Source organism: Aotus nancymaae, unplaced genomic scaffold (genome assembly GCF_030222135.1).
Source record: "Aotus nancymaae isolate 86718 unplaced genomic scaffold, 86718_ANA_hifiasm-v0.15.2.pri h1tg000011l, whole genome shotgun sequence".
Classification (NCBI taxonomy): Eukaryota; Metazoa; Chordata; class Mammalia; order Primates; family Aotidae; genus Aotus; species Aotus nancymaae.
Window position 1 is genome coordinate 16,052,959 of NW_026988422.1, and position 19,429 is coordinate 16,072,387.

General features: G+C 33.7%; 1 protein-coding gene and 1 non-coding gene across 21 annotated transcripts in view; both read right to left on the bottom strand.

Annotated features, from left to right (window-relative positions):
* Window positions 1-19,429, bottom strand: part of ZBTB20 (zinc finger and BTB domain containing 20) — an 822,970-nt gene that overhangs the window by 661,951 nt on the left and 141,590 nt on the right. The gene's annotated exons all lie outside the window — the stretch shown is intronic.
* LOC135274333 (U6 spliceosomal RNA) lies at window positions 6,949-7,055 on the bottom strand. Its single transcript, XR_010342179.1, has one exon. It is a non-coding gene; the product is annotated as a U6 spliceosomal RNA (small nuclear RNA).

A 19,429-nucleotide genomic window follows, 5' to 3' on the forward strand; every position in this document is an offset into this window, starting at 1 on the left:
AACCTCACAAAAACTCTAGGAGGTAGGTAATATCATTATCTCCACTTTACTGATGTGTAAACTAAGGCACAGAGAGATTAAGGAATTTGCCAAAGGACACCCCTTTACTGAGTGGCAGACCCAGCATTTATGCCCCCATCAATCTGGCTGCAGCGTTTGCATTCCTACAGACCATGTTCCATTTCCATCTTCAATCTTTCATGAGTTGATGGTTTTTCTTGTGTGATAATATATTTAACACAAGTCTACCTCTTCACTACCATGCAAGTAACTTTCATATTGGTTTTCCCAGAAAAAAAATCATTTGGTGAATTGTTCATAAGATGCTGACAAAACTGGCTCCACCTTTGTGCAGTTTATGGTTATATATCATAGTAAATTTCCCAGAGTCATGCCGAAAACTGAAAAATAAGATATCACCAGCTCACTAAATATGGAACTGTACAATAAAAGCTGACCTCTCATTTCCTTTCTGGAAATAGTTTTCATGGGATAAATAGGAGAACAATTATATATTCCAAAGGCCAATCAAGACAACAGTATAAATGGGCAATATTATCATAATAACTTCTTAAACATAGGATTGTCTGCTATTCCTAATTCGTTTGATGAGAGGAATACCAGATGATACAACTTTTACTTTCTAGTAATAAATCATTTCTATGAAATAACATGTCAAAGTAAAATGCATACTTAGTGAGGGCCAGCAAGTGGCTAAAACTACAGTATGAATATTTTCTTGAAATATCCTTTTGACAGATTGGTACCAAAGACAGTGACCAATTTGAAATGCAGGGTTTGCTTTTAGTGTACTCATCTTAATACATTTAGTAGTTTCATGAAGAGCAAAGGATAATAAAAAAGAATAAATAAAATAAATAAATCCCATTTTTATGGTTTGTGCAGAACTGATTTTAGTTATAAATTCATTCCATTTAATCTTTATTGAGTTACTCTCTGAAAATCAGTGCAAATAGGTAGGTACCAGTGAGACACAAGTAAGTATAAAAGGGCAAAATAAAGCAGTGTTCAAAGTCCTAAAATAAGGTTAAAGATCAGATATACACAAAAGAAGGTACAACACAAGGCAAATGGAAATACAGATACAAAATATAAGGAAGAAGCTTAATAATTAAGGCAGGTTTTTTTTGTTTGTTTTTTGTTTTTGCATTAGACCTATAGAGTTTTATGGGGAAATTCATTTCAATGCAGCCAAGCTAGGCTGGGAATGAGAACTTGGTTAATATAAAAGTATGCCTGGAATAAAATATCATTCTTTGCTCTGTCTCTCTATCATCCTATACACCATAAAAAAAATTTTGGAAATCATCTAGTCATTTCCTATAATAATTCCTAATCACTTACAGTATCAAGTCCTATATGCTTGGTTTTCAAAATCCTTCATAATCTGGTTCCATTGTATATCCTCACTTCCAAATAATGCAGAAATTGTACTGCCTCACCCAATGAGATAAGATTTTAAATAAATATACATCATTTCAGCAAACAATTATTGGGCCTACAATGTGTCATGAATGTGCATGTAGCTGAAATATTTTCACACATATATCAGGCTTTTCCTATGCCATCAACATGTCCTTCAAGATGTATTTTCCATAAAGTTCAGCATGAGGTACTCTTGTCTACTCTGCCCATTTCTGTTAAATTCAAAGTGTACCCAAACTTATTTTAACTCAAGAAATGCCAGTTAGAGAAATTAAAGTATGACATATAATTGCACTGAGAAACCAGATTTAGAACCTGAGCCGCATTGATTCTCAGGACCATTCTTGTCTCCATGTTTCATGGTCAAAGGTCAACACTGAAAGTGCTGATGAAAACTAATAGTAAAACTCGCAAGTCTGTACCCAAGCGAGCCACCTGATCAGTACCTGATTCAAGCGAGTAGAAAAAGGAAAGAGGTTTGTATATCATTTTTGGCTTCAGACTGATATGAAAGGCTTCATCCTTCCAATTAAGGCATAGACTTTTGCCTATCTGAGATATAAAATAGATTAGCAGCTATGGACTAGGAATTTTTATATTTAAGCCAAAATGCAGGCAACAGAGTTTAAATTTTAAGCAATTTGTTAAATTAACTGAATTTTCAATTATATGTTTTAAATGCTTAGACATTTTCATGCTTTTGTTATAGACCTCTTGTTATTTTCTAGTTTCAAAAACATCTCTTTGTATATTTTCAGGTTTTCCACAACTGCTTCAATAACCATTATAATAATGCTTTTTAAAATGAAACTATTTCCTTTGCTATATTATTTCCCAGTTGGCTTTCTTATCCAAAGCCAGTTTTGCTCTCTGAATTTACTTTTTTCTTTCTTTTCCCAAAAGGTGTATTGATGTGGTATATACTCCCTCCATTTCCTGGTTTAATTTGAACATGCCATCCTCCCACATCATAATCCAGTCCATCTACCAACAACCTATTTTTCTTCTGTAAGGCTGGCATTGATGATGGAGATCATGGGGTTTAGGATGTCTCTTTTCAGTCACTGAGCTTTGCCTATTCCCAGTACTAATCTTTTCCTTGTTAAAAATCAATTATGTTTTTTAAAAAAAATCTATGTCCTTTTCTCAAACCCTCCCTCCAACAACAGCTTTCTTTAAATGTCCCTGCTCAGTCACCATTTTCTGTGAACAAGTTTCTGCACCATCAGGATGCACAACAACTACCCAGACCCATGTAGTGACATTCAAAATAAGCTTCTCCTTGGTCTTAGAGCCAAATAACCAAGTACTAATTCCCAATTTCTCCCTAACTTTTGCTATTCCAATGTATTTTCTCTTCTCACTCTTATTCCTGTCAAGACACCTATAAATGGCCTCTTCTTTCATTGAACAACAGTTGATTCAGATACAATCAATTCAATCCTCTCATTTTAGATCAGAAACATACATTTATGTTTAGAAAATACTAATCAACTGAGTCCCTAAGAAGACAAACAAGGGGCTAATTTTATGTCCTGTTCCCAAGAGCACTCTCACACAGACACAAAAACAAACAGACTCACACATCTCTACACACAAACTGTTTTACTAAAATCCAGCCACACTGACCTTCTCTGTCTTCCTTCATCAGGCCATACTTGTTTGGGGCTTTTGAACTTGCTCTTCTACAAGGCTCTTCTCACAGATCATTTCATGATGGCCTCCGCTTCTCATCATTCAGTCTTTAACTCAAATGGCACCTCATTACTCTTTATCCCATATCCACCCTATCTGACTCAAGTCATTTTTGATCCCACTACCCAGATTTCTTTTCTTCACAGGTTATCACTATCTGCAACTATTTTATTTATTTATAAACTGATTTATTGTCGATTTTCCTACATTAGGGAGGCTATCTGTCTTATTCTCTGCCAAATCACTTGCCCCTAGGTGTCATGCCTGGCACATAGTAAGCACTGATACATCTAAATAATGAATAAATGAATTTACAAAAATCATTAGGAACTTAATATTCTAGCCATAAATATTTTTCAAGTGCTTTCAATGTGTAAGGTAATTTTTTCTTCAGTTGAATCCTAGGCTGAGAAATACTCTTTTCCTCAGCATTAATGGGGCACAGTAAGTCCATATGAGAGATGGGTTCAAGATCAATTGCATGACACTTACTTTGAAAAAGTTCTAAACAAAATATACTGCTACTGCATTAGACCTAAAATGTCTTAATACATAAGGCTAACAACATTGTTCTTCTCAGCTATTGTTTCCTTCACACTTCCGCATTAAACTTTTGATATGTCTTATGTCCTTTTATGATGTCAAGAACAATTGAATGGAACTGAATGAAAACAGTTATAATGACACATACCCAATTTTGGACCTTTACTGACAAAATAGATGAGTCAGTCATGACAAAACATGGGAAGATTCAAGATGAGACCAAACCCTGAATCTGTACATGTTCACTCCATCCCACATTCATGCAATGTACAAATATTCTGACTATACCTAGACTTGACAATGATTCTAATGCCTATACAGGTGAAAACATTCATTCATTTAAACCAGGACCTTTATCTATAAAGGGCCAAATAATAAATATTTTAGGCTTTGCTGGTCATATAGTTTTTGTCTCAACTACTTAACTCTGCCACTATAGTCTGAAAGTAGCCACAGACAATAAACGTATAAACAAATGAGCATGGCTATACTCCAATAAAACTTTGTTTACAGAAGGGAGTGGGATGCATTTAGCGACCCCGATCTAAACCATCAGTGAAGACTCCAAAATTTATATATGGGGAGACTTAGCAAGAAAATTTGATCAGAAAAGGTATTAGGAGGACTTGTATTAGAATCTGCTTTTCTGTGATACACATTTTGCTTTTATATGAAATATATGTGTATGGGGGGTTTGGAGAAGATTATGCAAAACCTGAACCCCTCAGGTCACTCTTGTCACTGGCACCTAATTCTGCAATCCATTTGAGGGTGTTCTTGGCATTACATTTTGGCCTTACGTAGATTCATCAGCTTTCTCTGCATATTTTAGCCATCAGATTTTTTATATCATAATTTTACAATTATTTTTGAAAAGCTACAACAAACACTTGGTTGAAGTTCAAAAAATACATTCCCTTTATCCATACTAATTCTGCAATTCTATTTTAAACATTATTAGTGTTGTCAGGCATGATTTGTTTTTAATAAATTCATCTTTTTCATTGCTCATGATCCCTTTGTCTTCAAGATGTTTACTGATTTCCCTTACAGTGTTTTATAAGAATGTTGTCAGATACCCTGTAAGGCCATTTCACATTACATTTACACTATATCTATTATAACAATTCTTCCTCCCTCAAAATCTTTTAGGTCTTATAAATTTCCCAATTGGAATATACCATTATCCAAAGTATAATAAATACACCTTTACCTGTTTCTGGTTGATAACTATTTTCAAAAGGTATTTTAAATGCATTATATGTTTTTCAAAATTGCATTTTAACACCAAAACAGCTACACAATTAAACTAAAATTTAGTAAAGATTCTAAATGATAATACATTGACTCACACTGTCACAAGATACATTACATATTAATTAGTAACATTATCATTTTCTACTCTCCATCTTACAGTTTCTGTAATAAACTCTGCTGCCAATCAGCTTTCATTAAGATATCAGCCCTTCTAATCATGATAACCAATCAATTGTACTCTGCTTCTGACATCCAATTCCGCTTTAGCTACTCTGGCTACATAAATCTCTAAAATCTATATTGTCAAAATATTTTTGTAGCTTCAACTAGGGTTTGACAAAAATGCTAAAACTATAAAATCTAAATGCAAAGTTTACCATCAAATTACATCAGCATGTCATACAACCATGATTTTTAAAATAAAATGAGAAAATACATAAAGATTTTTGATAACTTGATAATATCTGCTTCCGTTTGATTCAGTATTCAATAAATAAAAACCACTTGAGAATCCTAGTAAAAGTAAACCTTGAGATGGTTGAAATATCCATTTTAAATAATGGGAACTTTTAGGTAATTGTCTGTATAAAACAAGAATCATGCTTTTTGAGGTCATAAAATGCTTGACCTTCCCAGGTACAATGAATGCAGAAAGCTTACTACTAACTTACACAATAGGGGTAAGACTGTTCAATCTATCTGAAAAATAACATTTTCAAAAGCTCCACAAAGTAACTGATTCATTAAAGAAATAATTGGAAAGATTCTTTCTCTTTCCTGATATGAAACAGAAATCACAAAACATTGCAGTATTTTCAAAAGAGGATAAGGTGCTCACATTTCACTTGTGAGATTTCAATAGCTTTATTACTTATGCTCTTGCTATGTGTTCAGCATGCTGAAGAAAAGCACTTCCAAAATAACATAGGTTTGCTAATCCTTGGTTCCTGATAATATCACATGACAGAATAGGAGCTTTCAAACGCAATCAAGCTGACAGTCACTTGCTCTGTGCTCAGAGGGACCAATTTTTCCCTGTAGACATGAGTACAGCACAAATAATAAAATGCCGAAAGTTGAGTGTAAGTGCAAACCCCTCAACATCACTCAGGTATCAGCAAAAAGTATCAGTTTAGCTACATGTAAAAGAAGTCAGGTACAACACATTGAAGGGGAGGGAAGACTGGAATTGAAATAATTTATCTGCCTCTGCTAGTTCACCTGCATCACTGAAAAGAATTAAACCAACCTTGCCAAAGATAAGTCTTGTCTAGGTATAAGCTGTTTTATCAATGCCATCTCACCTACTCCCCATCTTCTTATCTCTCTTTCTCTCCTAAACTATCTTCTTTTTTTTAATAGTCTCTCTCTCCACCTAAACTTTTCAAGTTCTCTTACTTTCTGTCTTTTTCACTCCCTCAACTAGACACATACTCTCTCTCACACAAATACTCACTGCATGATGCTAACTGCTAATTTAAAGGAGATTCAATATTACCAATCATACGATTATTGACGTGACAGTACAGAAGTAAATATGTCAGCTACTGAAACAATAGGGCAACATGATCTAAATCAAGTGCTAAATACGTTAATCATCTACATACTATGCACTTCTATAGCAAAATTATAAGGCTACAAGCAATCATGAAGATTAGCATAAATACCCTAAAAAATCTATTAAAAAGACAGGCTGATTCAGCTGACATAGTTGTATCTCTCTTTCTTTTTCTATAAAGAGATATTCAGTATAATTTTGCTAATTAAGAAGTGAACTGAGTTAGAATGAAAATTAAAGAAATCTCTGGGTGTCAGACAAAAATAACTCAAAGGTAGAGTAGAAGGTGGGGCTGAACTCTTGGTGGCCCCCTAGAGCACCATAGCCACATATATCCAGATATTTGTCCACAGTGTGGGGAAACAGACAAAGCCTGAAGCCAATGAGAAGGGTGGAACAAAAACTGAGACACATGCTTATTTTTTTTTTTAATTAATTTTTTCTTTTTTAAATTTATGGAACGCTTCACGAATTTACGTGTCATCCTTGCGCAGGGGCCATGCTAATCTTCTCTGTATCGTTCCAATTTTAGTATATGTGCTGCCGAAGCGAGCACGACACATGCTTATTAATGGATGTCCCTGCCCGCATCTGTAAGATTTAGATGAGAAAAAATCTATAGACTAGCTTGGAGACATAGTAATAAAGCTAGAAGTCTTCTTAGGGTTCTCTGGGGAAAAAAAAAAAGACACATGGAAAATGAAATCCAGATCTGTGCCATGGGTACCTTGGGCATCAGCATTTGTGCTATTTGGGACAGAAAACTCAAAGTCAAAAATTAACACAAAACCAATTAGGTTTTCCGTAGGCCTGTACAGGCACAGATCTTGGGTCACAGAATAGAAGGAAATACTAAATTACTTTGGAAGGACCCACAGAACTCACAGAGAAAACACTCTTCTTCAACTGAGAATGAGCTAACCATAGGATCAAAAACTGATACTCTTTTGTTCATTAATTCAACATCTATCTATTAAATGCTATTTTAGACAGATGTTACTTTAGTCCCTGAAGATACCTTAGTGAAAAAAAAACATAGTTCCTGTTATCAGCAAGTTTATATTCTCATGAGAAAGACAATGAATATAGAAATATAAAATATAATGTTCAACACTAATAAATGCCACAAAAAAAGTGATATGCAAGAAAATAGATGAAGAAATGAAGAAACAGATTTGTAGAGAAAATATTTATAGAAAGACTCTCTAAGAAGGTGATATTAGAGTAGAACTCTGAACAAAGTAAAGGAATGAGTTATGAGGCAGAAGATACATCAACGCAAAAGAATGAAATTAGTAAAGATATGGAAGATTTAAACTACATCATTTTAAATTAACTGATATGTAAAAACTTCCCCCTACAAAGATTGTACATTCTTTTCAACTAATGTGTAATATTTATAAAATTCCACCATTATTGATCTAAAAAGAGGTGTTAACAAATACCAAAGAATTGGTATTACAAAATAAGGTATCTGACCACAATGGAATAAAATAAGAAATTAAGACAAAAAAGATAGATTTTAAAGCCCTACATATTTAGAAACTAAAAAAAGAAAGCCCACATTTATAAATATTCCATGAGTCAAAGAAGAAATCATAATAGAAATATTAATTATTTAAAATGAATACAATAAAGGCACTACATATAAAAACCTGTGGGATGCAGCTAAAGTGGTTCTTAGTGGAAAATTTATGGCTTTAAATGCATATATTAGATTTTTAAAATATGTAAAATTAATTAGTTAAGGATGTAACTTAGCAAGTTAAAAAATAATAGCAGAATAAATCCATGTGAAAGAGAAGGAAACAATAATGATTAGAACAAAAATTAGTGACATGAAACAAATGTATAATAGAATCAACAAAAACAAAATTTGTGGGTTTTTTTTTTGTTTTTTTTTGTTTTTTTTTTTTTTGAGACGGAGTTTCGCTCTTGTTACACAGGCTGGAGTGCAATGGCATGATCTCGGCTCACCGCAACCTCCGCCTCCTGGGTTCAGGCAATTCTCCTGCCTCAGCCTCCTGAGTAGCTGGGATTACAGGCACACGCCACTATGCCCAGTTAATTTTTTGTATTTTTAGTAGAGACAGGGTTTCACCATGTTGACCAGGATGGTCTCGATTTCTTGACCTCGTGATCCACCGGCCTCGGCCTCCCAAAGTGCTGAGATTACAGGAGTGAGGCACCGCGCCTGGGCCAAAATTTGTTTTTTAATAAGAGGTGTAATATATTAGGCTAAACCATACTATTTTTTCAGTATTCAACCCATAGTAAAACTTATGCTGATCAAAAAATATTAATCACTAAATATTTAAGAAAGAATATAGAGGCATTAAATAGAAACTTTAGGAATGAAGAAAATGTATCTTAAAATATACAGGAAAGATTTAAAATAGCATAGGAAATATACTAAACAACTAAATGACAATCAATTTACAAGCCCAAATGAAACAGTTTTTAGAAAAGTGTAACTTAAAACTATGTAATTAGGAATAGAAAATCTGAATAAATTTATGATCAATAATTAAAAGAAAAAATAATCACCTGACAAATTACATCTCACATGGTTTAACAGTTGAATCCTGCCTAGCCTTTAAGGAATGAATAATCTTGGCTTTAAATAAACTATTACTGAGAGAAAAATAAATATCCGAACTTCATTGTCTTCTTACTTTTTTTTCAGAGCACTTAGTGTCTTAGTAATATTTTCACAAAAAACTTAGCTTAAAAATATGTAACAGATCCATTAATTTAGTAGTTAGGTCTAAACAACTCAATAAATATTTTTGTCCCAGCAATACAGCCATATAGAAATAAAAAACATAAATTTTTAAAAATTATTTTTACTTCATTCTTATATAGCCATCTTTAAATTTATTATTATTGGGATGTGTGTGCCTCTCAGGCACTGCGCAACTTTTCAAAACTTGAAATTGGACATTGCCACACTTATTTCCTGTTCTATATTGATTTTCATGCAGTACCTGCTTTCTATGACAGCAACCACCAAAAACCAAGCTTCACAAAGACGTCACTGTCAGGATGAACGTACTGAAATTCCATGCTGAAACTGAACACTTCAAGCTAGTATCTGACCTAGTGTCTGATGTTGAATATTGCTACGTTTCTCTTGAAAATATTAAATATCTCATGGGCCACCTGTGAGTTCACTGTGGCCCTACAAGAGTGCCTTGGAACATAGATTAGAAACCATGGCATTACGGCGAGAAATTATTTATGTGAATTTTTAAGTACACGAAACTGCACCAAATGTTCATGAATAAGTGTGTGTGCATGTGCATGCATGAAATAAAATGAAAATGTAAAAATAGTAAAAATATGAACAGAAAGCATATGCATTAACTTCAGAAGAGCAGTTACCAATGGGGATAGAAGGTAGAACTGTAAACAGAAGAGGACTTTGACTATTTCTTCAATGATTAATTTCTGTAAAAACAAAATTCATACAACTATGGCAACTCCTAATTTTTAAATTATGGGTGATAGGTATTTGGTATTTATTACATTAATTTTGTATTATGTTTTTGAAATAGTTCATAAAAGAAAATAAGAAATGACAAGCATTGTGAGTTTTCAAAAGCTTTATATGGGCTACTACTTTTAGCATGTCATCTCAATCCCAGGACATCTGGTTACTGTTAGACCTGCTTTTCTAGTTTCCATGTGGAATCATTAAACTATCCACTGGGAGGAATCTTAACATTTAAGGAAGAAAAAATCATGTAAAGACCTCTATTTCCTAAGCTTCACCCTAACTCACAAATGCTGCTTTTATTTAGTAACTTTGAAAAACTCTCAACAGAAATCAGATACAAGTGCTTTCTATTCACTTCTTCAAAATATAACTTATTTTCTCATTTCAGTTATTGAAAATAATACCAAAGTATAATAGAACATAATACGTATTCATTTAGGACCACAAATCTCTGGGTCCATTGCAAGAAATATATTATTCCCAAACTTAGTATTAATCTATTTATTTTGCAGGACACTAACCAAGTCAAAAATGAAACTACAGTGAATTAATGATTATGCCAGATGTACATTAAGTTTATGTTAGTCATGTATCCCAGTTCCTCATGTCCATCTCCCCTTTACCTTTTCCCAACTCCAACTTTTTAACATAAAATTTATATTATTCATTAGAAGCAGAAAACTATAGATGTTGTAGAAGTGTTGCAAATGTCAACAAATGTCAGCACTTCCATGTATCAATCAAAGATCAAAGAAGTTCCATGATAACGACATCAGCTACAACAATAAATTAAAGAAGATAGCAATTATCCCACCTTACTCTGAACTGGCCAGATCATAGCTTGTGTCTTACTCTAGATTCCCCATATTTATGAGGACACTGCCTTACCAAAAAGCCTAAAGAGAAAAACACGTTGGATGTGAGAAATCTTAAATAGTAGGGGCAGTTGAAGCAACTGGGGGGATTAACCTGGAAAAGAGAAGACAAAAAGAGAAATATCTAGTATCACCATGTTTTTGGTAGAGTATTATGTACAGAAATAATCAGGTAGTTACAAATTACTACAAGACGTGGCATTGGTCACATTGGGTTGCCTCACACTGGGGCACCAGCTGTGGCATTGATCACATTGGGGTCACCACCTCAGACACTGATCACCACCTGCGGTGGGCTGTCCTGAAAACTTTGACTCCAGAATGGATGAATAAAATTCACACACCAAAGTTCAGTGATTGAGTGGACTAGATGCTCTCAGAAGGCAATTGCAGCTACCCGACCCCTGCTAGCTGTTTCTCCTCACATTTATTCAGTATAGATTTAATAACTGAGGCTCTAAGTCAACATGCTTGTGGACAATTAACATAATTACAAGAGTGGTTTTAAGAATGATAAAAGGTTTTGATTCCAGGGCCCAGAACAAAAACCATTAATGGGTAATCCCCCTTCCACCTCCCCCTGAGAGGACCTTCAGCACAAAGTTTACATGAGTAAACAAGCAGAGTAGAGACAAAGGAAAATGTGGGGTAAACAAACAACTGGGGAAGTTTCTATTATCCCTAATCTTCACCCTATGACCTAATGCTTTAAGATAACAACTGGCTGCCTTCAGCCTATCCCAGTAAAACCTTCGGCTTTCCAAAAGGTTTGAGACTATAATCTTACAACATTCCTTAACATTTCCTTAATATTTTGGCAACCACCCTGAGTGAATCCCAATGGGAAGACAAGAGCCTGGATCTCCAGGAATGATTGCTAGATCCACAGTGTAGAATCTTTGGAGTGATTTAAACATTTTGGAATTGGATAGTGGTTATGTTTGTACAACCCTGTAAATATGCTAAACTTTATTCTTGAAATGGGTGAAATTTTATGGTATGTGTAAAACAATTTTTAAAATGTGCATTAGATTCAGTAACATGAAGAGTATAATCCAAATAATACATGAAAAGTCAAAAGGAAAATAATGAAAACAATGGTTTCCCAGTAAATTAGGTAATTGTTCAAGGTAGATGAAATGTTAAGAATGTTTTCTTTTTCTTTTCTATTTTTTAAAAAATAGTGACGGGCTTGAACAAGTTTGAATGTTGGTAACAAGGAGTTTACAAAGACACAAAGTATGAAGATATAAAAAAGATCAAATTAATCAATAGTGTAAAATTTCTACAAAAGTAGAATTAGTGTTCAGAACATTGGTAAACAGATTAGTCCTTTTAAGTGGTAGGTCAATTTCTTTTTACAAAAGTTCTTGAGAAGAGGATGCCACTAGTTAGTCCTACCCAGTTGACCGAGGATATTTATAGATGTTAAGCATGTATTTAGCTGAAGGTGTCTACTTTTTTTTTTTTTCTTTGACTAGAAGATAATGTAGTCTGCTGGGTAGAAGAAGGAGCAAAGGTAGATAGGGTAAGTAATTTGTTCAACATTTGCCAGCAAGAAACTGATAGATTTTGTTTCTAAAAATCATTTATTTTTTAGTATATGTTTAAGGTCTTCAAGATGTTTTGATATAAATAGTGAAATGATTACTATAGTTAAGCAAATTAACATCTTTTTATTTTGAATTGGTTATATACACACATGAAGTTGCAAATTAGTATAGATAGGTCAAATGTACCCATTACCCAGCTTCCCACATTGGTACCATCTTACGTAACTATGTACATTATGAAAACAAGTAAGTTGACCTAGCACAATAAAATAAACAACAAATTTTATTTGGATTTCATCAGTTTTTGCATGCACTCCTTTTTTTGTATGTCTTTGTATCACATACATTCATATAACCACAAACAAAATCAAGATACAGAACTGTAGTGTCATCACACAAAGAACTTGTGACCTCTTTATATGCCCAACCTTCTGAAACCTCTGACAATAATAACCAGACTTAATCATAAGAGTAATGGGAAAGTACTGAAGAGTATTAAGTGATAAAGTCACATGGCCAGACTGTTTTATGTTTCCCTTTATTTCAAATAGAAACAGGGGTGCATAACTGAAGAAGAAAGAGGCATTAGAATATTATTTCAATAATTAAGGTAAAGCACAATGATGCAGAATAGAATAGTGACTTCTAGATATGGAGAAGAGTGGATGGTTTCAAAGATGTAGATTCAAAGGAATCTGGTAGCTGACTGAATGTGGCAGTCAGGAAGGGATCAAGTTGAGTTTATCTGACTTGGGTATCTGAGTGGGTTGTGACATCATTCACAGAGATGTGAAACATGAGGGAAGTGGTTTGGATGTGCTAAATTTATTTCTTTTTATGTTAAGTTACTTAAGATGTCTAGAAGGTAATTTGATACTGGAATCCAAGGTTCAGGAAGAGGATTTTGTTTGAGATAAAGATATGGCTGTTATCAACCCACATATAGTAACTGAAGCTATAAAAATGGGTAAGATCAATCAGGAGAATATGGTATCATAGAAGGCAAGAGAAGAGAATAAGGAAATGAAAGGAAAGGAAAGAAAAGGAAAGGAAGAGGAAAATGAAAGGGACATGCAAGGGGGAGGGAAAGAAAGAGAAGCGGGGCAAGGTAGAGGGAGAGAAGAAAGAATAGAAGGACAGAAGGATGAAAGAAAGGAAGGAAAGAACTTGCAGAAACTGAGGGCAAATGTAAATACTTCAAATATCATGTAATCACTACATATAATTTGTGCTATATAATACTTAATGCAAAATTATCAGCTCTTCTTTCTTTAAATCTACAGTGTGTTATAATAGCCTTAATATTTTTCCCTCAGAAAAGATGTTTATTCTTAGAAGGAATTTCCTCAAATATTTATATTCATTCCCAATATTTTTTCCAAAATGAAACATCTCTACTTTCTTGGCCCAAGAACTGTGGAAACTAGCTTGAAAACAGTGCTACATATTTTTTATGTCAGGAAAAATATAGTTGAATGAAGTATTATCTTTCCCATAGAGAAAAAAGGGTTCCAAGCTACCTTTAAGTTTCCTTTATTCTACCACTTCTCCAAGCATTTCAGCTATCACTGTTTTTTAACTGCCTCCACAATATGCAGCCAAATATTTGGAGATATTTTGGTCAAAAGGTATGTTAAAAACAATGATAAAAATAATAAAACAATTCTAAATGATAACTGAAGCTATTTCATAATTTAAATAAAATGGAAAAAGTCAGCATCAACTTTGAATTCATTGGCCTTTGTTAATTTATGTTGCAATCTTATATTTGTTTAAGGCATAACTCTGAATTCATTTAATGACCTAGACTATTTTATGTTGGACTTTCATTTAGAAAAAAAAAAAGCAAAATAAAATGCCATCTCATACAGTGCTATTAACCATATGAGACCCATCTGACAATACCAACTAATATATTTAACTTTGAAGGTACAGTTACCAAATAGTTGTGCTAAAGTGCTTATAAAAGGCAAATTCTTCTGGTTTTTCTTCTCAGGCAAATTATATATCTGATAATTTTAGGATAACAGATCTGAATGTAGATGATTTTAAATGTTGATTACAGCACATTATTTAATACTATAAATACTGACTAATTCATTTTTAAGTTTTTTGTAAATTAGCAGACTATTTCTTTTATAAAATTAAATATTTTCTATTCTCCCACCCCATCCCCAGAAGTCCTAAAACATAAACTTTAAGGAGAATATTATAATTCTAAAATAAAGAATTTAAAGTAAAATTTTCCTGTTAGTTTTTCCAGTAATATTTTTAGTCCAGTTCACCATAACTTATCAATATCCTTTCAAGTTTCCCAAACCCTAGAAACACTTAACAGATTTTTCTCTCCATAGATTGGCTATATTCAAAAGAAACATTGGCCTATTAGGACCTCTCAGTATCGATGCTGTGGAAAAGACCAAAGAAAACTTAACACTTTTAAAACAACTACTTTACATTATGTATGACTCATAATCATTTAACTCAGTGTAACTCAGTGTCATGCTGCCAAAAGGAATTTACCAGATTCCAAATGCTATAATCCTGGATAAAATGTTCTCTGAAAAACCTCTTTCTATATATCAATAGATAGACAGACAGATAGATAGATAGATAGATAGACAGACAGATAGATAGATAGACAGACAGACAGATAGATAGATGATAGATAGGCAGATAATGTGTGTGTGTGTGTGTGTGTGTGTGTGTGTGTGTGTGTGTGTATTTTTTTTTTTTTTTTTTGAGACTGAGTCTCGCTCTTTTGCCAGGCTGGAGTGTGGTGGCGTGATCTTGGCTTGCTGCAACCTGCACCTCCCAGGTTCAAACGATTCTCCTGCCTCAGCCTCCCAAGCAGCTGAGACTATAGTCGTGTTCCACCACACCCAGCTAATTTTGGTCCTTTTAGCAGAGATGGGGTTTCACCATGTTGGCCAGGATGGTGTCTATCTCTTGACCTCATGATCCACCCTCCTTGGCCTCCCAAAGTGCTGAAATTACAGCGTGAGTCACAGCACCTGGCCCTCATTATATATTTTTTAAAGAAAAATACGATCCCCACTACTAGGTCAGCAGAGAATTCTGAGAATATATAACAAGTCCTATGACTTCAGTCCCAAAAGTTCTGGCACAGGAAAACACTACCATCTTCTTGCAATAACAAAATACCATCAATACTAGCAGGGACATACTTATGTCTACATTTAGATGAACTACCAAAATCTTTCATTTGATATGCATTAAATTCTTGATCATTACTAGGACAAAATTATATCTAAAGTGGCAGATTCTAAACCTGATGAATTCCCCACAAATCAAAAAAACAAATTTCTCACAAATTAAAAAAAGGAATTAACTCTGTACTACTGCAAAACTAACCCTCAACTTTCCAGGTCACCTGCCTTGAAAACATGCACATTTTGTTCCCAAAATAGTACAGAAAGTTATCTATAAAATCAGCACTGCTATGATTTAAAATGACCAAAAAGATGTCTTGCCTATAACCTCTGTATATGCAAGACTGAATATTACATTATATGGAAGTATTCTGTAACCTAGAGTCTTTGCCTTTAAAACAAATTTTTTTTTTTTTTTCCTGAGAGGATAGCTATTTGGGGACTTAGGCAGCAAGACTGGACAACTCTTAGAAACTAGTTTTTCTTTAGTATAACACCCACTAGGGTTTCTGCTTCTTTTCTTTGTTCAGTTTTATACATGTATAAAGGAAAGACAAAAAAAACAAGAGGGTCTTTCCTTTTTCCAGTTCCCTTTCTTGGGTGCCATTCCTCTCATTGTTCACAGATGAGTATTCAGTGTATTCTTCTCACACGGAACATTCGGCCAGTTTTTCTTTTGCTTTATTTTAAAGAGCATAATATTTCTTTAACTGAGGAAGACATATTTATAACATAATTTTGGATTAAGATTTTTATTTCTAATCATTTGATAGATGTTTTCTCTAACTATTTGGCTATAATTAGTCAGACTTATCTGTCTTCATTTCAAGGATCTCTATGGTACTGAAATTTGTTTAAAGAATTTTAAGTATGTTCATTTATACACAGTTCATGCAACTTATTTACTTATCCCCCTTCTACATGTCAGCTATTTCTTTCCAAATGTTAAACAGAGTTGCAAAACTTGTGTGTGTATGAGTCTGTGTATGTGTGTGTGTGGGCCTGTTTATGAAGAGAAGCAGAAACAGAGGGAAAGTGGGTAGTCATTGTATTCAAGCCAACAACCCCATTTCAAAGGAGAGGGATTTTATCCTGAAAACTTGTCTGCAATTCTCCACTTTTAAATTAATGCACTTAGAAAAGGTTTAATAGAATATGGCTGAACCTAATATGAATAAAAATTTCCACCTCTTGATTTTATTTTTTGTTGTAATTAATTGGTCATTGGGTTTATCTGTATTTGTATTTGTTGTATCTGTATTTGTATTAATTTATATAAATTTAACTGTATAACTTTTTTATAACCCCAAATATATCACGAAAACATTTAAATGTTTCCCTTTTCTAGGAAACTGTATACACGTTTGAAAACCAAACAGTTCATATCCGACTAGATGTTTAGTTGCTATTACTATTTTGAACTTGGAATGGACATTATTTTTAAGTAAGGTATTTGTAAAAAACTGAGATTTACTGCCACCTACTTTATGTCAGGTACTCATGTCTTGTCTCACATTGTGTTCTGAACATCTCTTTGCATTACTATAATTAACCCCAGTTTACAGAATAAAAAATTAAGAACCAGAGAGAGAGAGTAGGTAACAATCAAGGTGATTCAGGACTTAATTGACAAATCTATCAACTTTTCTCTATCTCTACTGCTGCCTTCTTAGTTAAGGTCACTGTGATTTCCATGCTGGACCACTGGGCCACTGCATTAGCCTTCTAACTGGATTCCTCACTAACTGCCTTGGTAATTCCAATCCATTCTGCACCAGAAGCAGGTTTACTAATGGATTGTGTCAAAGTTCCATGGCTTCCCATTTCATTTAGGGGAAAATTCTATGAGATCTGTCTCTCCATTTCTCTTTAACTTCATTTTAATCTACTCTCTTTTTAGCTCATAGCATTCTACCTACATTGTCCTTTTTGTTCCTAGACATGATCTTTTTTGTTCCTTAAGCTGATAAGAAACTTCAGCAAAGTCTCAGGATACAAAATCAATGTGCAAAAATCACAAGCATTCCTATACACCAATAACAGACAAACAGAGATCCAAATCATGAGTGAATTTCCATTCACAATTGCTACAAAGAGAATTAAATAACTAGGAATACAACTTACAAGGGATGTGAAGGATCTCTTCAAGGAGAATTACAAACCACTGCTCAAGGAAATAAGAGAGGACACAAACAAATGGAAAAACATTCCATGCTCATGGATAGAAAGAATCAATATCATGAAAATGATCACACTGTCCAAAGTAATGTATAGATTCAATGCTATCCTCATCAAGCTACCATTGACTTTCTTTGCAGAATTGGGAAAAAAAAAAAAAAACCTTAAATTTCATGTGGAACCATAAAGATCCTACATAGTTGTCAAGACAATTCTAGAGCAAAAAAGACCACCTTGCCAAAAAAAAAAATCAAAGCTGGAGGCATCATGCTACCCAACTACAAACTATATTACAAGACTACAGTAGCCAAAACAGCATGGTACTGATAACAAAATCGATATATAGACTAATGGAACAGAACAGAGGCCTCAGAAATAATGCATACATCTACAACCATCCGATCTTTGACAAACTTGACAAAAACAAGCAATGGGGAAAGGATTCCCTATTAAATAAATGGTGTTGGGAAAACTGGCTAGCCATGTGCAGAAAGCTGAAACTGGATCACTTCCTTACACTTTATACAAAAATTAACTCAAAATGTATTAAATATTTAAATGTAAGGCCTAAAATCATAAAAACCCTAGAAGAAAACCTAGGCAATACCATTCAGGACATAGGCATGGGCAAAGACTTCATGACTAAAACACCAAAAGCATTGGCAACAAAAGCCAAAACTGACAAATGAGATCTAATTAAACTAAAGAGTTTCTGCACAGCAAAAGAAACCATCATCAGAGTGAATCCTGTAATTTGAACAACATCGATAAACTGGAGGTTATTAGGTTCAGTGAAATAAGCTAGGCATAGAAAGAGAAACTTCACATGTTTGAACTTACTTGTGGGAGCTAAAAATTAAAATAATTGAACCATAAAGATAAAGAGTAGAAGGATGGTTACCAGAGGCTGGGAAAGATAGTTGTTTGGGGTAGGGGGAGAAGTGAGGAAGGTTAATGGGTTAAAAAAACATAGTTAGAAAGACTGAATATTACCTAGTATTTGCAAGCACAATGGGGTGGCTAGAGTCAAAAACAATTTAATTGCACATTGAAAAAAAACTAAAATAGTACAATTGGATTGTCTGTAATACAAAGGATAAATGCTTGAGGTGCTGGATACTCCATTTACTCTTATATGATTATTACTCATTGCATGCCTCTATCAAAATATCTCATGTACCCCATAAATATATATACCTACTAAGTACCCATAAAAATTAAAATAAATATTTTTTATTGAATTTTTTCTGTGAATTATGTGATCTTCTAGGCTCTTAGTCTGCTAGGAGATGTAGCGATGAACCAAAAAGTGCTCTTATGTATACTAGTTAATGTAGAAGTGGTATACTAGTTAATGTAGGGTATACTAGTTAATGTACAAGTGTTGCTCTAAATTTCAAGGGGTCTGTTTATCAAAGCATCTATGATTCTTAGTGTCTTTTTTGTTACTTTATTGTTCGTTTTTCATTTGAGTACCTTTCTCTTTAAAACACTGGCTTAAGCAACATGTCAAGGAGTATGACAAGACAATATAAAAGATAACAAAAAAGCTCATTGGATTGACTCACCCATAAACTTACAAAGTTGCTGTCACATTAGAAAAGGCTAAGAAAGCTATTTTGTTGAAAACCTTATTGGCTGTTTTAATGACA